The 21,761-nt window shown below is 39.1% G+C and overlaps 1 protein-coding gene across 1 annotated transcript in view; it reads right to left on the bottom strand.

Moving 5' to 3' along the window:
* Positions 1–21,761, bottom strand: part of LOC128855343 (dopamine receptor 2-like) — a 60,566-nt gene that overhangs the window by 22,954 nt on the left and 15,851 nt on the right. The gene's annotated exons all lie outside the window — the stretch shown is intronic.

Below are 21,761 nucleotides of genomic sequence, written 5' to 3'. Positions count from 1 at the left end.
AAGGCGGATTGGGTGTGGATTGATTTTATAAATTATGCAAGTTTTCCTTAAAACTTTCTATTTCGCTTAGATTAGTGACGCTATGAGTACATTTATTTCAGTTTTTTACCCAGAGAATTACTCTGTTAATTTAAAAGTATAGTATAGAGCTTCATTTATTTATAAATTCTGATGAATTATAAGTAGATGTTTTATAAGTAAACTGAAATTATAAGTAAACTTGGAAATAGAAAAATTTTATTGTAATCAAATTTTGTAATAAACAAGTTTTTACTGCTTTAAACTCGATATTTGAAGTTTTCGAGATCTCGAAATTATTATAAGCTAGATTATCGGGATTTGAGTATTCCTGTAGCCAATATTTCGGTATTCCGAGATTGAGATCCGTAAAAACCACTGTACAAAAGAATCACCGACAAACTGGAAGGATTAAGAAATAAGTGGAAATTTTACTAGTGATTTCAGTCAGGACGAACTCTGGAACTTTGATGTACTCCCACCTGCACATTTACTCGTATGTGTGTGCAATATGCAGATTAATGGGCTGTGTGGCCAAGTTTGCTGCGGTCGAATAAATTAGAAATATGAGCACACAAGCGATTACTCGCACGTATACATGTGCATGTGTAGGTATGTCCTTGTGTGTAGATATGTATGTATGTATGTGGCTGAAGTACTAGTTACTAGTCACAATGTGAATGCCAATTTTTGTCTCGTATTTGTCTTGTGGTGCATAAAAGTTTTATATCGAATTAATTAAACTTTACACACGAAAAACAGCAAACTTACTCGTCCTACAAACATACATACATACATTTATTATATGTGTGAATGCAAATATTACCCTTATTTGTATACTTATAAATGACTGAGTGATATAGAACATGAAATTCTAAAGTTTTTCTACACAACCTTACAGCAAAGCACGAATGATAGACAAACAAATGTGCAAATGAGTCAACAACAACAACAATACTGTATATATGTAGGTAAACTGATTGTTAACCGCGAGTATTTTAGTTGGTAAACGAGCTAAGTTATGAAAATTTTCTGAATATCAGATTTACATCCTTCAAGTGTAATTTCATAAGTATGTAGTAACCTCGGCCACGCTTTGCTGCGGCTCAGCCAATTTTGGTATTAAATAAAGGGTGGTTAAGCTTCAAGGGCCGGTGTTGATTTTGAATAAAATACAATTTTTTCAGGAAATTATTGTCATTTCTCTTTATTATCATAATATTGGTATGGCTCAATTACGCATGAAACAAAACATGGGCCTCGGCGCACACCTCTATCCGATGGTCTAAATTTTCGATGACGCTGAGGCATAATTGCCGTTAATGTGCCGAATTATTTCATCCTTTAGCTCTTGAATTGTTGCTGGCTTATCGACGTACACCTTTTCTTTCAAATAACCCCAAAGAAAGAAGTCCAACGGTGTCAAATCACATGATCTTGGCGGCCAATTGACATCGCCACAATGTGAGATTATTTGGCCATCAAATTTTTCGCGCAAAAGAGCCATTGTTTCGTTAGCTGTGTGACAAGTGGCACCGTCCTGTTGAAACCACATATCGTCCACATCCATATCTTCCAATTCGGGTCATACAAAGTTCGTTATCATCTCACGATAGCGAACACTATTCACAGTAACTGCCTGACTGGCCTCATTTTGGAAAAAATACGGCCCAATGATGCCGCCGGCCCATAAACCACACCAAACAGTCACTCTTTGTGGGTGAATTGCTTTTTCGGCAAACACTCTTGGATTATCATTCACTCAAATGCGGCAATTCTGCTTATTGACGAATCCACTGAGGTGACCATGTGCCTCATCACTGAAGATGATTTTCTTCGAAAATTGATCATTCACTGTTGCCATTTCCTGCTACCATTCTGGCCATTGACGACGCTTTAGTTCTTGAGTCAAATGTACTAGTGTCTAAAATATTTAGTAGAATATTTTCAAATAAATTTTTTTCTGTAATGATTTGAAGTAGGAAACATTTCCTAAACTCAAAAATTTATCAAGCAGCCATTTTTAACTGTCAGCGCTTATTTGCGCCTTATTGATAGTTTTTGCGAATTAGCTAAAACAGCAACAAAATAAGGCCCTTGAATTAATATTAAAAAAGCAAAATGGACGTTCATATGAAAAAAATATTTTTTCAAAATAATTTTGAAAATTGAATACCTCGAAAGTTCGTAAGTTTTGGACATCATGTCATATGAAGAAATTAATGAGAAATGTAGGAACAAAGGTAGCGATCTGGTGACTGACATCTAGAGCGTCCTTAAATTATGGAGGAAACACTTCTCAAACTTGTTAAAAAGTGACAGCGGCGTATGTCACAGAGAATGTGGCCTATGTCACAACCGTTCATGACGGGACGGTCGTTTCAAGAACAACAAAGTCGCGGGAGCCGGCGGACTGCCGCCTGAGCTATTCAAACATGGCGGCGAGGTTAGATGCATGCATCAGTTTCTATGCAAAATATGGTCGGATGAAAGCATGCCTACCGATTGGAATTTAAGTGTGCTCTGCCCAATCCATTAGAACGGTGATTCTGCAATTTGTGCCGATTACCTCGGGATTAGTCTTCTAAGTATCGCCTATAAGGTTCTAGCGAGCGTAATGTGTGAAAGGCTGAAGCCCACCATCAACCAACTGATTGGACCTTCTCAGTGTGGCTTTAGAATTGGAAAATCCACGATTAATATCGATTAGATATTCACAGTACGCCAAGTCTTGGAAAATACCCATGGAAGGAGAATCGACAACACCATTTTTTTGCCGATTTTAACACTGCATTCACCAGCAAGAGGGTCATGATGTCTGAATTTGGTATCCCCACAAAACTAATACTGATATGCAAGATGACGTTGCTCAATACCAGCAGCGCCTTCAGAAGTGGGAAGGACCTCTCCGAGCCGTTTGAAACCGAACGAGGTTGCAAACAGGATGGCTCGCTATCTTGTTTGACATCATCGGTCTTAACAGCCGCGTTGTTAGATCTGCCTTTTCCAAATTGGATAAAGAAGCAAAGCGAATGGGTCTGGTAGTAACCGAGGACAAATCTCCTGTCATCAAACAAACAATCGGGCAGTCACTGTTGGCAATTATGATTTCGACGTTGTAAGAGACTTCGTTTATCAGGAACCTCACTCACATCGAGAACAATATTAGCCTTCAAATCCAACAGAGAATCTCTCTTACCAACAAATGCTACTTTGGACAGTAGTGACAGTTGACAGCTGAGCAGTAAAGTCCTCTCTCGACGAACAAAATTAACACTCTCCAAGGCTCACATCATGCCCGTCCTAACGTATGGCGTCCCTTTTAGTATTTGAGAGAAAGATTCTGCGGAATTTCTTTGGACCTTTGCACGTTGGCGACAGCAAGTATCTTAGGTGATGGAACGATGAGTTGTATGAGCTACACGGCGACATAAACGTGGCGCAGTGAATAAAGATCTAGCGGCTTTGGATACAAATGGATACATGCGCTCCGGCTCTGAAAGTATTCGATGCGGTACCAGATGGTGGTGGCCGAGAAAGAGGAAGACCTCCTCTACGTTGAAAAAATCAGATGGAGAAGAGCTTGTTTTCACTCGTTCACATATGCAGTGATTGGCAATAAATCCAGAAAAATTAATCTACACGCCCACATATGACAATCAGCTAGGAAGACTGTTTTGAAAGAGTTCATATTTATAGAAATTCGTTTAGTGGAATATTTTATTGTTTCTGGTATGTTTAATTATTATAAACATTATCAAAAGAAGGCTAGTGTAAGCAATTTTGCAATTTTCTGCTAGTAATCGACAATTGGAGAAAATTCGTATACAATGTCAACTGAGGTTGCAAAAAATTACGGCAACAATACGCAATCAAAATTCGATATTGCATTCTATAATAAGTAATAACAGGCCAAAGCGTCTATAGACACATGCTTTTTCCTGAAATAGGAATGCATAATTAGTAATATCTGACAAAACTTTTATTAGAATTAGGTTTAGAAATTTCTTTTCTTTGCCGGCAGTCATTTTACGTTTCTCCTTACATTTGTAATAATTATAAAATAACTACTTAATAATTAATAAAAATAACTATAATTATGAAATAATCTCGGATTTCGGGAGAGGAATTTTGTATGAGTAACTCGCTTTATTCGAAATTCACAGAGAGAACGTTGGTTCGAATCTCGGTGAAACATCAAAATTAAAAAAAAAAACATTTTTCTAATAGCGGTTGTCCCTCGGCAGGCAATGGCAAACCTCCAAGTGTATTTCTGCCATGAAAAAGCTCCTCATAAAAATATCTGCCGTGCGGAGTTGGCTTGAAACTGTAGGTCACTCCATTTGTGAAACAACATCATTGTGGTGTGCGTACAAATAGGAGGAGAAGCTCGGCCAAACATCCAAAAAGGGTGGACGCGCCAATTGTATATGTACATATATATAACTCGCGTTTTAATTAAGTTGTATGTGAACCTATTATAAGGCAAGATGAGAGTGTTTCTGAACTTTAATTTTCTAAAAACTACAGTAAGTAACAGAAAACAAAGTGATGGAAATTTAATCATCTAAATAGCTAAGTAACAGAAAAATGTATGTAGTTTGAGTGCTGAAAATATTTACTTTGACCTTTTCGTTTTCGTTTTCGTTTATTCAATTTTAAAACATAATTATAGCTTTTACAGATCGCTTAGAGCTAATATGAGCTTAAATTACTACGGGTAGTCAAATAGCAAATAATACGCATTGCTTGTCTGTTTGTATAGCGCAGCTCTCTAGTTCGCAAGTGTCAATTATGATTGACGTACGACGCCATATGCAAAAATTTTAAATCTTCCTATAATCTTTGATTAAGGGGACAGATGCCTGTAAAATATCGAAAAAAAATATTTTTTTCATAAAATGTTAATATAATCCTTTAAGAATATGTCAAAAAAAATTGAGATCGTAAATTTAAGTATTTCTTATATGAGTCGCTCAGTGCACACATCGATTAACTCCATAAAACGGAAAGTTGAGAAACGCGATGATGTAATGTATATTGTTTTTAAAAATTCCTCTGATAATATGAATTCAAATATATAATGTGGAATGCATAATTGCAGATATAGCTTTGATCTAACGGTATTTAAAATTAATAAGAAAGAATAGCCAACAAACAATCGTCAGTAATATTACAGTTTTTATGTGACTGATGGAGTTAATCGATTTGGCAACTGAAAAAAGTAATAAAGTTATGTTAAGTTTTTTTATTTTTTAGTTTTTATTACAGAAAAAGTTAGTTATTATACATTTTTATCACAGCTTTTCCATAAAAATGAATGTTGGAAGTTCGGTTATAAAATAATTTTTGTAATTAATTTATATTAGCTTTATGTTAGCGGCACTATTCTTTGGGATGATTCAACAATATTATAAATAATGTCTTCTTCATCAGCTGTATGCGAGGATTCATCATTTCGATTTGTTGACAAGTTCTTATAGTAATCGTGTTTAACAGGAGGAATGAATTTTAGCAGGTCCATCATGTCTCTCCATTTTTCCTTTGTCACAGTTCTACCTTTAGAATATAATAAAGGCTGATCTATATTTTTCAAACTTTGTGGCCTACCCACTAAAGTTTTTTCTTTTTCATCTGGTGAAAAAATGTTTTGAATTTTTTTCGCACATGACTCAATAATGGCAAAATCTGAGACATTGGGCAAATAGCTGTGTCCACTTACGACTTTTTTTTCTTCCAATCAATATGTTTATTGGGTGTGTACTACAGCAATCCGATGAATCGGAGGAAAACGATAAACGTCTTCTTAACCCAGAATTTTTGTTGACAAATCGTATTGAAGAATCATCACTGCTTTCTTCACTCACATTATTAGTCTCACTCATCTTGATTATTTTTTATTATACCGTATTTATTTCTTCAAAAAAATCTGGGAATAATGTTGAAAAGACTAAAAAGTACATAGTAGTAGCATTCAGCGTACGAGATCTAACTAACTACCGCTTGCATTGTGCTTCTTTTTATCTGTTTACCGATGCGATTTTGTTACGAATATTATTGAGAGGGAGAGAGCATCTTCGTCTGTTTAAAAGCAAATAAGCATCGATGCACGACCAGAACACATACGACGTTACTGAAACGATTTATATTAGACTATGGAGTTAATCGAAATGGCTTTTGAAATAAATTACTTATTATTCAGTTGCCAAAAAATTTGCCTTTTGAAGATGCTAATATTTATTATTCAGGAATGTTATTATAAATATAAAAAGTTATGACTATACCAAGGGCTTTGACACTTAAATTTAAGATTCTTCAAAAAGTGAGGTTAATCGATGTGTGCATTGAGCGGCTCATATTATAGATCGTCAACCGTGACGACTCTATTCTTTGCGTTTGAGCGAAGAAGTATAGATTTCATGTATTCAAACTTTAGACGCGTTTTTCTCAAAACTATATTTTTCGAATTGGCATACATGATAACTCGAAAAGTTATTGAGCGATCTCCTGAAATTTTGCATACGTCTTTTTTATGGCATTACTTTCCATGTGAATTTACAAGTTTTCGAAAAAATAATTTTTTCGAAGCAAAAATAGTAGGAAAATTCGCCTCAAAATTCATTTTTTTCAAGCATTTTATTCCGCGAATCTTTTTTTCCATTTTTGTTTAATTCTCATAGAAGACATGACATTAATAAACAAAAAAATGTTTGGTTTTTTGTATTCAGGTCACTGACGCCGATGCTACAATGCGCGCCGATTGAGCAGCCCCGCTGGACCTAACTGGAAGAATTGAGTGTACATCCGCCATTTTAAATGATTAAAATAAAAAAAAAACATTTTTAAGTTATTTTAATGTATAAATAAATTATATGCCAATTTTGAAAAAAATATATTGACTTCTTCATTTTAAATAATTTTAATGAAGATCAGGGAAAATATGGCCGTTTACAGGTATCTGTCCCGTAAATTTACGCCACCCTGTATATAACTACAGTCTTAAATAAACAGCTACAGTCATATATTTACGTACATCAGTTTAAGTTGTATGAGCCAGTTAGCGCTTAGAAACTAAATACAATAAATATCGCAAGTTCGATGTGAATCCAAAAAACACTCTCGTTAATTATAAAACGGTAAAACAGCTCACTAGAATAAATGCGTGCATACATTTGTATTTAACAACAACAAACAACAAAACTTTATTTACAACAAATAGCCGCGCTTTGTATGCGGTTCGTTTGACATTAGAATAATTGTGGACCAGTGGAGTTCTAGACGATTACAGATGGCAAGGTGAAACAGATGTCGAGGTGAGACACGAACACACACATGTACAACTTTTCTTGTTTTGACTTGAGGGCAAGCGTACGTACCTGTTGTAAATTTTGGTTGACGAAATTGTTTAATGACAGTTAAGAGTTTCGAGCAAATTTATTGATTTTAATAACTGTTGCTATGTCCTTGTTAACACACACACAGACATGAAATGTTTATGTATGGGTAATATAAGGAGCCCTACAAAGTGAAGTTATCATTCATTTTTGTTTCTCATGGCTTCTTCACTAATTCAATTGTTATCTCTTGTTTACATTTTTGCGTATGTGTGAATGCCTGTAATTACGGCCCCTTGGCGTTTATCGCACCAGAAGCAGTTCAACTAACACTAGATATATGTCTGTTCGCAGGAGTTGTGCCGCACATGTTGAATGCCATGCAAGGAGCATGTCGAATAGCAACGTCGTGTCGCAAATCTCTGCAAAAACAATAAATAATTTTCGAATTTTCGTATTTTACTGTATGATTTGGTTGTGCTTTTGTTGTGGCGTTGTGATGTGTTGGAGGTGGGTTGTATATTTGTGGGGGTGTGTTGTTGCTGAGCTAAAAATTTTGCATTTCGCATTGTTAGCTGAGGTTGGTAAAGTGTTGGTTAGTCGGCACTCAAGTAGTTGTGCTTGTATGTGTGTGTCTATGCGCTTATCAAGGGTTAAGTGTTTAAAGTTGGAAGTGGATATTCTGTATTATACTCATACATACATAAGTGGTGGTAAATGTTTTTAGGAATTATCGTTGTTTGCATGTTTTCAGTTGATCTTTTAGTTTCTGAGCTTGAAAGTGGTTTCAACAAGCTCACACTTTTTTTTTTTTGGTTTTGTATAAAAGTTTTATATAGTTTTTGTTATTGGAGTTTGCTTAGCTGGCTGAGGTGTTGGTAGAGTTGTTTAAATGGTTTGCATTCAAATTTATGGTATCTTCTTTAAATTATGTAAATCAGTACTTAAGCTAGCAAGTAGGCTTGGATTTGGTAAATAGTTTTGAGAAGTATAAGCGGCATTGGTTTTTGGCTTCAAGAGGCGGTTGGAAATATTTTATCGCTATTTTCAATGCTAATAAGTAAGGCTCAGTTACGTTCAATTAGATTAAATATGATGCTAGATACTTTGCCCCAACTTAGGCTTGGTAAGGCAGATCCATACTGAGGTAACAACTGGGAAAAAGCTAAATGCAGGGTAAATAGTTGGGAGAATAATCAAAGAATTAAGCATTGAGGAGGCACACAGGAACTCCGTCAAACCAAAAAGCTTATTAGATCTTCTGCCTACTATAGGGGATTGCACAACATTCGTAAAGTAGAGATATGGAAAATATTAGGTTTTTTTATAAGTCGCTGGTACTTAAATTAAGATCTCTCAAAAATTCACATTGGGAGTGGCACAAAGTGTGAAACCATTATCTTTTGCTTTGACAAAGACCAGATTGCACATCTTATCTCGAGATCAAAAGGATCCGAATGAAATTAAGTATGCTCCTGTTGCAGATATTCTGGAATTTGTCCGCAAGGCGGAAAATTTTCGGAAAGAATTTGGCCTTCAATCAATTCCCAGCCTGACATCCTTAAATTGCTCCTTTAGACTTCCATATTGGTGTAGCTTCTTTCAAGCTGAGATCTACGCTATTGACCAACCAGCAAAAACGATAAGGTTAATGGACTTACCTCCAGCTAACCTTACCATATTCAACAGCGATCAAGGCACTAGTCTCAACGCGCATCAATTTAGGATGTGTTAAAGAATGCAGGTGATCGCTCTTGCTCATCCAGCAACACAACACTACACTTTGTTTGGTTCCCGGCCACTCTGGAGTGGAGGGAAATGGAATAGTGGATAAGTCTGCAAAGAAATGCTCTGAGCTTGATCTTCAGCGAGTGATAGAGGTCTTAAGAATTCCTCTAAACTAACTATGCACTGCGATTGACTTGAGCGTAATCGTAGTCTCTGACTACTAACTGCAGGACCTAAAAAACGCTCTTGCCAAAACTGAATCTTAAAAGGTCAAAATGTCTGCTTGGATTCAACAGATCAACTACCAGCGTCCTCACAGGTGTTATAGCGGATTACTGCGCTATTGGAACCCGAGCCAGTAGAATGGGTGTATCTCACAATGACTTCTGAAGACCTGGAAAATTTGAAAAATGTCTCATTGGAAAGACTACTTACTTTCTTAAAAAGATCTTAGTGGTTTAAGCAACATAGTTAGGGGATGGAAATCAAATGCAGATATCACAATGGGCCTTAGGACCCCCGAGTGCCCTGTCTTAGACAAGCAGTCTGGCTAACCTAAGCCCTAGATAGGGAACATCTAAGTGCTGCTATTTTCACTGTGGATAAAAACATCGAACAAAGAATTTGTCTAAATTTTGTGTTTTGAAGGGGATTTCGTGAGCCGAATCATTGGAAATGTTGCAGAATGTTGTTGTGCTTTATCAAAAACACGGGTCTATGAGTGGATTTTGGCTTAAGCCTTTTGCAGAGGACCGAGGAGTCGTGACGATTTGCCTCGATCTGGTCGCCCATCAACGTCTTCAACGGATGAAAACGTTCACAAAGTCAAGAAAATGGTGTTGGAAAACAACCATTTAAGTTTGAGGGAGGTAGCTCGTGACCTTAGCGTGTCTCACGAGTCAATTCGCAACATTTTAAACCATCAATTGGGTGTAATTGGGTATGAGACGCGTGGCTGCTTGACTCGTTCCAAGAGAGTTGAACTTCTTTAAAAATATTCATCGGAAGAAGGTGGCTGAAGATATGCTTGAGCAAGTGAATTCGGACCCAACGTTTATCCAGCGCATCATCGCATCATAACAGGTGAAGATACGTGGGTATACGAGTTTGACATGCAAACAAGTCAACAGGTGGATGAATGGCGCTATCCACATGAGCCGAAACGCAAAAAACCACATCAATATCGGTGAAAAGGGTAAGCCATGCTACTCGTTTTCATTGATTATCCTGGTGTTGTGCATTCGGAATTCATTCTAAACGGTTCTACGGTGCGTAGGAAACGGCCCACTTTGTGGAAAGAAAACTCAAGAATCTTGCACCACGATTACACACCGTCTCACGAGGCTCATATTGCGAACACTTTTTTGACCAAAAACTCGTCAAATATCATCGAACAACCACTGTATTCACCGGATTTAGCCCCCTGTGACTTTTTCCTTTTCTCAAAATTTAAATTTCTACTCCGCGGACGCCGCTTTGAGTGGATAGAGGCCATTAACGAGAATTCGCTGAAGGAGCTGAAGAAGATCTCTTCAAACGTTTTTAAAAGGTGCTTTGATGACTGAAATAATCATTGGCATATGTGCATTGCTTCGAATGGAGCCTATTTTGAAGGCGACAAAATAAATTTTGATCATTAAAAAATTATTTTGCGATGTTGAGCAATTTCCGGTGTTTTTTTTCACAGAATGTACTTACATATAATTGAGGACTATTTTCTTTATTGTGTGTTGGCCTGAGCTCCTCCTTCTATTTGTGGTGCGTGTCTTGATAATTCTTCTAAGTTCTATGGCGGTTGAAACTTGAAAAATTTACTAACTACTTGGATCTAAGACATATCTGGGTATATAAAGTAATGTATCCTATCCGATCCTGTGCAAGTATATACGAATATTATGAAAACACACGCTGTTATGGCGTGGAGAAAAATTATGTGCTTATTAAGGAATTCCCCTGTTAACTAATAATCAAGCCTCTTAGATAATCAAGAACTTAGAATTTCTTCAAGCGTACTTAAAAAGAGCGAACAAAGTTGTCTGAACGTTGGCTACGCAACATCAAGAGAGCTGGGAGGTAAATAAAAAAATTATCGCCTCCTCGTTTGACTACCCTTCCGGCAATTACTATAGATGAAACTTGAAATTTGGGGGCGCCACGAATATATGTATAATATACTTATAAGCCCGTCTGTTCCGCTTACTTTATGTACCGGATGGTACAGCTAGAGTGTGTATCTTTTATTTATAGTCAAAATAAATTGGATTCCAAGCGCTGAATGCACCACCCTATATTTGGAGCTAACCCTACTCGGGGGACACATTTTTTTTTTGTTTTTTTTTTTTTGTCGTTTATTTGCAATCTATTTTTAAAATAATAAGCAAATTATCTAACTATTAACAATTTGACTTATATTATTGAGCTCCATTGAGGTCAATAATGATATATATGTATACTACGATTAATGTACACTTATATTCAGACTTATGTGTTAGATTTTAATACATTTTGATGTTAGATTTATCTATTAGGTTCTGAATGGAATGTCTAATACATGATGTCTTTTAAGTCTATTAATTTCATTAGTTTCATCAAGTAATGCAATTGCTAGCGGGTTATCGTGATAACTTAATCTCTGTAAATATTTTGTGGTAATTTTTTTAATTTCATCTTTTATAAAGGGAATTTTTAGATCAGTATGTATGGCTTTATTTGTGACGAACCAGGGTGCACTTGTGATAAGCCTTAAAGTTTTTGACTGATATCTTTGCAGAATTTCTATGTTAGAATTGCAAGCAGTTCCCCACAGTTGTACTGCGTAGGTCCATACTGGCTTTAGTATAGCCTTATATATTAATATTTTGTTATTTAGATTAAGTGTTGATTTTGGTCCTAGTAGCCAGTAAAGTTTGTTTGTTTTTATCTTTAACTGGGTTTTTTTTGCTTGAATATGGCATTTCCAGGTTAGCCGTTTGTCCAAATGTATGCCAAGGTATTTGACCGTATCATGTTTGGGAATTATATTACCATTTAGATAGAGTGAAGGGCATTCTTTCCGTCTCAATGAAAACAAAACATGCACAGATTTGTTTGTGTTAACTTTTAATTTCCATCGGTCCAGCCACTTCTGTATCTCGTTTAGTTCTATCTGAACTAGATTCGTTGCATCAATTGGGGACGGACTTGAAGCTAGTATAGCGGTGTCACCAGCGTATGTAGCCATTAGGACATTTTCGTTTTCGGGTATGTCAGATGTAAAAATCGTATAAAGTATATTATAGGACCGAGTACGCTACCCTGTGGTACTCCAGCTTTTATGTATCTAATATCAGTTATTTCTTCATTTACCTTAACGTAAAATGATCTTCCGGTGAGGTAAGACTTTAGTGTTAGATAAAATGGTGCAGGAAGTATTTTTTTTAATTTATATAACAGGCCTTGATGCCATACTTTGTCAAATGCCTTTTGTACATCCAAAAATACGGCTGAACAATATTCCCTTCGTTCAAAGGAGTCGGTTATGAAATTAACAACACGGTGACATTGTTCAGGTGTACCATGGTATCGGCGAAAACCAAATTGTTGTTCGGGTATGACCTTATTTTCTTTCAGTATTGGGAATACTCTGCGCAAAAATAGTCTTTCGAATATTTTGGAGAATATTGTCAATAAGCTGATTGGTCTGTAAGAGGATATTTGATTTTCAGGTTTTGCCGGTTTAAGGACCATAACTATTTCGGCGCACTTCCACTGTGTAGGAAAATAGTTTAATCTTAATATTGAGTTATATAACAGAGACACATTTACACAAAATATAAATGGGTGCATCCGCCTTGTTAGCTGCTGGGCAAAGATGTGTAAAAATATGTATAAATAAGGATGTATTGTAGCGCAGATGTTTTATTACGTAACCAGAAAAGTTTTGGTTTCAAAAATAAAGATATTTTTTTGAATACTCAAGTTACAAAAATAATTACCGCAAGAACTGAATAAGTATAGGGTGTACCATGGCAGAATTAGGTTTAAAATTTAAAGTATCTCCCTAAGTTAGGTTAAATGGCTGCCCACGCAAGTGAGCTCCTTAGACTAGCGAGATTAGAATAATGGAATTCGTGCACGGTAGTTGGGTTGGTGTGGGGGTTAAGTGTGTTTTGGTTCTATTATAGAGGTAGGGCACACAGAGGCGACTGGCAGGAACTGCCTAAAGCCTAAAGACCGACCATTGTGGTAATATTCCACTCCTGCACGAGGTGCCCCTGCTTTCGACCGAAAATGGCGGATCTAGAGAGGCAAACTCGAAAAAACCCGTAATCACAGGTGTTATTCGTACCGTGCCTAAGTGATGAATGGCACTACGTCAATGTGTCTTTTAACGGTGACCTCCAGATACCGGGCGCCCTCTGGTTGTAATTAGCCTTACCGCAACACCGGGGCACTGTTGCGGCTCGACCTCCATTCCCCTTTACTCGTGGGATTCACTTATGTCTGAAACTAACGATAAAAACGAAAACAAAGAAAAGGCAACAATGCCTTCTACAAACCAGGTCAGCAGTGACCTTTCGGCAGCTACTGTCGAACAACAACAACTGCCGCAGGCAACAAAAGGCAGCGAATGCCCGACCTCTGCCATAGCGCAATTAGAGATGGAAGTAGACGAAATGGACCTAGGGCCCATCGGGAAAACTTCCGCTTTATCACCAGAGGAAGAGGAGAAACTCTTAACTTCTCCCTCAAAAAACACAAGTTCGGCTAAGAATGAAGCGGAAATGGAAGTGAAGCTGCGGCTCAGCGGTGCCGCCAGAAAGCGACTCAGGTACCACCTGGGTAAAGGTCACTCCATTGAAGAAGCGCGACAACTAGCACAGCAGCCAATGAACTTAAAGCGTCAGCGCTCCAGCAGCACCACCCCTAAGCAAAGATCTCCCAAAAGAGCTAACTTAGTGGAAAGGACAACTGACCCATCAGAAGCCGAAAGGGCAAAGGCAGCAGTGCCTAACCTGGAGGTGAAAGAAGGGACGGCTAAAATGTCCTACAAAGATGCTGCATGTAGCACCAAGCTGGGTATCATACCACCTGATTATCCGGCAACGATATGGCCTACGGATAAACTAAAGGCCATTCAACACGCTATCCTGGACAGCATAAGGAAAAAGCAGACTGGTGGTGCCAAGCCAATCTTTAACAGCTGCACCTTCCGCGCAGGATACATAGTTGTCTCATGTGGCAACGATGAAACAACCGACTGGTTAAAGGCAGCAATGCCTAAACTTGAACCATGGAAAGATGCGCAAATTAAGATCGTTTTAGAAGAGGACATACCAAGGCCTTTGATCTTCACATGCCACTTTCCAGAACTGGACAGCACATCCACAGAGGACATCCTCAACCTCCTGGATGGGCAAAACTCTGGCCTGAACGTTCAGGAATGGCGGGTACTACGTAGAGTACAAAAGGGTAAGGTGACGGAGCTAACCATCGCAATCGACCCCATCTCCGCCATTGTGATCAAAAAACATCACTACTGGTTGAACTATGGGTTTAGCACAGTTCAACTTAGAACTAAGGCCAAAACCACGGAGAAGGATGCTGAACCAGAAGCGCCCAAGCCTCCCGCATTGCAGCGGACCGAGGAACAACCCTGCACTTCGGCATCGGCGATCGCAGCAACCGCAGTGAGCGTAACGCAAACTGATGAGCAGCCATGTTGCTCTAAAGATGCGCCACACGCCACCAAGCCTGCACCAATGTCAAGTGCTCAAAGGGTAGAGGAAGGCATAAGAATGCGACCCCCGCTTCGTGCCGACAAGAAAAATAATGGTCCAAAGAGGACCAAAAAAGGCGAGCGTCACTCTGCTGAGGAAGCGGCCTTGCTGGGTAGCAACAGAGGCAAGAGAAAGGCAGCCAGTGCCAATAAACAGAAGCGATAATGCCACACGCTATCCTAAGCAACAATAGAAGGCAACTCGGATGCCTTCAATTAAACCTCCACCATGCAAAGGCTGCCTCGGCTGAACTAGCAAGGAGGTTTAACAAACAAAACTTGGATATAGCTCTAATCCAAGAACCGTGGGTACGTGACAGAGTCATTGAGGGACTCCAAGATGTTAATGGTAAGTTAATCTATGCCAACAATGATCGCCCTAGAGCGGCAATCTTAATTAGCAATAATTTAACTTTCATTCCCATTTCGCAGTTCACTACCACCGATCTCGTTGCGATCTGGACCAAGGTGCCAACAGACAAAGGCGAGCACGAGGTAATCATTGCCTCTGCCTACCTTCCAGGAGATGAGGAAACTGCTCCAACAAGGGAACTTGTAGCCCTAGTCAACTACTGCAAGGAGAACCACCTACGCTGGATAATAGGATGCGATGCGAATGCCCATCATACGATATGGGGCAGCACAAACATCAATGCGAGAGGTGAGTGCCTTCTTGAATTCTTACTTAGATATAATGTATCAATAGTAAACCGAGGCAATGAACCAACATTTAGGAATGCAATAAGGGAGGAAGTACTTGATCTTACCCTATGCAGTCCAAATGTACTATCAGAAGTCTCAAATTGGCATGTGTCCGGGGAAGCATCAATGTCGGACCACAGTCTTATCAGGTTTGACTTAGGTGCTACCTTACCGCACATAACAATTTACAGAAATCCAAGGAATATAAATTGGAATGTCTTTCACTTTAACTTGGAACAAAGTGCTAACTACTCTAAGCATCACCTGGTGCTTAAATCTGAGCTTGAGATGGAGGCAAATGAACTCCACTCAAACATTACGTCTGCATTTCATGAGAGCTGTCAGGAAAAAGTGAAAAAACCACGAAGGGATGTCCCCTGGTGGAATAGTACGCTTTCAAGACTACGCCATGAAACCAGAGTATTATGGAATAGAGCTAAACAAACAGGGGACTGGGTCTCCTACTCAAGAGCTCTAACCAACTTCAACAAAGAATTGAGGAAATCTAAGAGAGCTTCCTGGAGGGATCACTGTGATAAGATTTCAAATCTTCCTAATGCTATCCGCCTCCAGAAAGCCTTATCAAAGGATCACTCAAACGGCATATGTACCCTGAAAAAGCCAGATGGTAGCTACACTAAAAACCCAGAAGAAACTAGCCAACTTCTACTGGACACCCATTTCCCGGGATGCCATGCTTTACATGAGTCCACAATGTTGGTAGAACCTACCACTTATGCTGGCAGGGAGGACCTAAAGCTGGCAAATAAGCTATTCCATGAAAATCGGGTACAATGGGCTATATCTACATTTAGCCCATACAAATCTCCTGGACCTGATGGGATATTCCCTTGCCTTCTGCAAAAGGGAAGCCAATACATTGCCCCTACTTTGTCCAGACTATATAAAGCAAGCCTATTGCTAGGTTATATTCCTACGAAATGGGCTGAGGTAAAGGTCGTATTCATTCCAAAGGTAGGGAAAAACCCGAACAATTGCCTAAGTCATACAGACCGATTAGCCTTAGCTCATTTTTCCTAAAAACAATGGAAAAAATATTGGATCAGCACATACGGGAGAATAACTTGGTTAATTTCCCACTGCACCAACTTCAATTTGCATACCAACAAGGTAAATCTACTGAGACTGCAATACACAGTCTGGTAACCATTATTGAAAAAGCTATTGAGTCAAAACAAATCGCACTTTGCGCTTTTATTGACATAACAGGAGCTTTCGATAATACGTCCTATGAGGCAATCAACAATGCCCTATCTCAAAAGGACGTACCTAAACCCATCAGACGATGGACTATATCGATGCTGAAATCCAGAACGATCAGTACAGAATTAGGAGGAAGAATAAAGTCTATCAAGGCCACAAGAGGTTGCCCGCAAGGGGGAGTACTCTCTCCTCTTCTGTGGACACTAGTAATAGATGAACTTCTCCACAAACTGAACAACCTAGGATTCCACACCCAGGGCTATGCTGATGACCTGGTAGTATATATAATGGGCTGGCATGAAGAGACCATCTCTAACCGCATGCAACAAGCCCTCAACATAATAAACAAATGGTGCACTGACAAAGGGCTCTCTATCAACCCATCTAAAACTGCGCTAGTGCCGTTCACCAGGAAAAGGAATATCAACATCAAATGTCCTGTCCTGAATGGATCGACTCTACAACTCTCCACAGAGGCGAACTACCTTGGTATCAACCTTGACAAAGCGCTTACCTGGAACTCGCATCTTGAGAAAGTTACTGTAAAAGCCACAAGGGCATTCTATGCCTGCACAAGGCTTTTTGGTAAAACATGGGGGCTCAGCCCCAGAATGACCTACTGGACATTCACTACAGTTGTTAAGCCTATAGTCACTTATGCTTCCATAGCATGGTGGCCCAAAGTTAAGCAACGAAAGGCGGCAAGCGATCTTAACAAATTGTACCGCCTCATCTGCATCGGTATAACAGGAGCAATGAAAACATGCCCAACTGAAGCTTTGGGCGTGCTCCTAGGTATACCACCGCTTCCCATCTTAATTGAAAAAGAAGCAAGATTGAGTGCCTTAAGACTAAAACGCAACGCCGATCTTAAAAGTGGAGATATGAGAGGACATCTAAAGATCTTAGAAGACTTTCGACACACTCCTATACTACACAGGGTGGATACAATATCTCCCAAACCCATTCTCTACAGAAACTTCCGAATTATTATTAATGAACGAACAACTTGGAGAACTAATTCTATCAATTTCAAGCCTGGATCTCAATTATGGTTCACTGATGGGTCCAAGCTGGAAGATGGTAGAGCAGGGGCAGGAATCAATGGGCCTAAATTTAAAAAATCGATTCCGACGGGACTCTACCCAACAATTTTCCAGGCAGAAATACATGCCATTGAAATATGTGTGAGAGAATGCCTTCGCAGGAAAATGAGAGGTACTCACATCTACATACTCTCAGATAGTCAAGCGGCTCTAAAAGCCCTTCTATCAACAACTATCACCTCTAAATTGGTAAATGATTGCCTAAACCTTCTCAACATGTTAGGAAACCTCAACACAGTAACTGTAGTCTGGATTCCGGGACATGAAGGGCATGAGGGGAATGAAATGGCTGACGACCTCGCAAAGCAAGGAGCAAATATGCAACTTACTGGCCCTGAGCCTTTCTGTGGACTCACGAAAAGCCACATTAATGAATTCCTCAGGAAATGGGAAGAAAGGAAATTTGCTGCACACTGGCTAAATTGTGCCGGTCAGCGTCAAGCCAAACAATTTCTTAGTCCCAACAAAGGAATATCAGACAAGCTACTCTCACTAAACAGAGTAGATCTGCGTCTTTTAACAGGATACCTCACAGGTCACTGCAGCCTGAGGTATCATTTAAATAACATTGGTCTATCAGAGACCAATGTCTGCCGCTTTTGCGAAATGGATATAGAAAGCTCAGAACATGTGCTTTGTGAATGTCCTGCGCTGGGCAGACAAAGACTTCACCACCTTGGTGGTATCGTAGTATCTCCATGTAATCTTTGGAACAACAAACCCACAATAGTGCTAAAATTTATAAAAAGCCTTAAACTCTAGGGTTACAAAAATAGGTCTTGCACAATAGATCAACTCTGGTCGCAGTGCGTAATGGCCTTCTAATAATAATAATAGTTGGTTTAAATGGTGCTTCACCCAGAATCCAACATTCGCTTCCACACCATTTTGTTGACCCATCCTTGTTACTTCTTTATTATTTATTTATAACATGACTATATCCAGTCTATGCGGTTCAGGAACCTTATCAGGTTGTTGACATCTAAGCCAGACAGTTTTTCGAGACTATCTTGCCCTTAAAAGAGAAATCTGCTATTAGTAACCCACAAGCTTCCCCAATTGCCAGTACTTTTGCCTGAAAGACTCTGCAGGCATTATGGAGACACACAGATTTTTCAATTTTAAGTCTATGGGAATCTATGCTAACTCCAATACTACAATCCGCGTTGTGCCATATGTATAGACTGTAGTGTTGAAGTGGTTTAGTGAGAACCCCTTATTCCTTTCCTCCCTAGATAGAAAGAGAGTGACGTAATTCCTATTGAATGTTACCGTCGGGGCAATGTAGTCAGTCCTCTCCAAGGTGTACTGGGTGTGTCGGGGTAATAGACTGGCATGGCCATGAGTTTTTCCTTCCAGCGACCCGCTTCATTTAACCAAAATGCACTCATTGTTGCCATCTTCTTGATATGCAGATCTACCGGAATAACGTGTGTCAGGGCGTTTAGAGCCTCCCTAAGACATGGTCTGATTGAACCGACTGTTATTGCACAGGCTGATATTTGTATTCTGCCAAATAATTCGATGTTGTATTCTCTCTCTAGAGCTTTCCACCAAACCACCGAGCCATACGTTAAAATTGGTCGTATAACAGCCTTATACAGCCATAATATATGCTTAGGTGGAACGTTTACAGGTAAATAAAGCGATTTATGCTTTCTTTACCCGTTCTTCAATGCTTAATTTCCAGCTAAGTTTGGAGTCCAAAATTACTCCTAAGTACTTTGCACTGGGTGAAAGTGAGAGGGTTTGTCCGTTAATATTTGGTAGCTTAAAAATTGGCACCTTCTATCTGGTCGTGAATAGCATAAGTTCTGTTTTACGTGCGTTTAAATTTAGGCCACTGCCTGTAGCCCGAGAGTTAAGCTTGCCTAGCGCCCTTTGAATGATCCCACTGCTCGTATTGGGACAGACTCCTGAGGCCATAAACACAACATCATCAGCGTACGCAACCAGTTTTACCCCACCTTCATTCAGTTTTATTAAGGTCTTGCTAATCAGACTTAACCAAAGAAGTGTACATAATACTCTTCCTTGTGAAGCCCCCCTATGGACCCTCTTCGTTATGTTGATATTACCCATATTAGCTCTAATGATCCTGATTTCTAGCATAGAGATAATCCAATTGCTGATAAAATTTTCCACCCCTAAGTCTATTAACTTCCGTTGGATAGCATCAGTGCTAATGTTATTAAATGCGCCTTCCATGTCCAGACAAGGTGCCACGGTATAATGTTTCCTCACTAGATACCCCTCTATTGTTCGGACTACCTCGTGAAGCGCTGTGTCCGTAGATTTGCCTAGAGCTCTCTAGCGAGCTTCTAATGTGTATGTCTAAAAATCCTAAAGATTAATGATTAGTTCCCATGCATGGCGACGCAGAGAAAAACAAAAATAGATTGGATGGTAACGAACGGTGCATAATTAAGTTCGTATTACCCGCTTCAAGCTACTGATGAAATGTGTGATATTTAACCCTGCTATAGCAGCAGGTTTGTCTGACGAGAGCAAGGATATGAATCCACCTTATCTTCCAAACAGCTTTTGTAGACAGGACTTGAAGTTACCCCAATTCTCACCGCAGGAATATCTAACGAACAATGACTGCTAAGGATGCCCTCTAAAACTCGAGGGCTGTTACTTTATTAGTCTTTGAAGTACCCTCGCGCACCCACGATCTACGGGTGGCCAGAATGATCTAGCGATTTTGCACGTTTGCTAATGCAAAACCTATCTTTCCACAGATTCTTAAGTGAACCCCAGTCCTTTCATTTCGCCGAACCGAAACCGTCTCCAGGTTACTCTACCTAGCCAGCTCATCTGCCCTGCAGTTTCGTTCTATTTCTGTGACCTGGAGCCCAAGTGAGCCTAATATCGAATTATTCGACTGAAGTCGAGAGAAGTCAGTCATACAAACATGGAGCCCAATGCCCAAATTGCCCCCTTGCTGTCGGAGTAGATATTTACGTTCTTTACAGTATTTACAGAAATGAGCAATCCATTCACTGCTTCCTTAATTGAGTCTATCTCCGCTTGGAAAACTTTACAGTGGTCCGGAAGCCTAAATTTGAGTTTGATTGGGAGCTTCTCGTAGAATACTGCTCCATCAATCTTTCCGACCAGCCACGAGCTATCCATATATTATATATGAAATATGAATGGAAATATGGATGGAAAAAGTACCGGTCGGTTCTAGTGGGGGTGCACATTAATAAGGCACCATGGAGATGAATTCTAAGTTCCTTACGAATACTAGACTTTCCGTAGCTTAAGTCAGGCTTGTAGCGCGAACACCTTAATCTGATTGCGGCGCGTGCAGCGGCAGATTTTTCTGCGATGTTCACAGGTACCACATTCAGCATAGCGTTAAGTGCTACAGTGAGAGCAGATCTTTAGACCCTTTTTAGCTACTTAAGTTTCTCCCCAACCGCTTAGCGTACGAGCGTGAAGGGTTATTTACTAGTCACGATGTCGCATTGGATGAATGAACAAAGTGCAAAAGCCAGATTCTAGGAAAAATATCATAATTAAAAAAATATTAAAAAACGTGTCTTCTTGTAATAGTTATTGAAATAAGCCTTTATCATTAGTAATGATTTTTTGTTTTCAATTTAGCTTTTAGTTCCTAATTCTGCCACTGGACACCCTGTAGATTGCTAAATAAAATGAAATAAATAGAAGAATGCTAAAATCTTACAAAAAAATGTGCGGTTAAAAACTTGAGCTTTTATTCATTCTGAGAATTCGGTTACCTTTTGTTGGAAATTCAATACAACAAATTTTGTAATTGACTCAGTACGAAAAGTATTCAAGTATTCAGTCATGTATTGATAAGGCAAGTTTTGTTGGAATTTATTTTCACTATGGCTTACTTCATTATTCGCTGAAAAC

The sequence above is a fragment of the Anastrepha ludens genome, chromosome 2 (genome assembly GCF_028408465.1).
Source record: "Anastrepha ludens isolate Willacy chromosome 2, idAnaLude1.1, whole genome shotgun sequence".
Taxonomy (NCBI): domain Eukaryota; kingdom Metazoa; phylum Arthropoda; class Insecta; order Diptera; family Tephritidae; genus Anastrepha; species Anastrepha ludens.
This window is presented reverse-complemented; position numbering and strand designations above follow the sequence as displayed.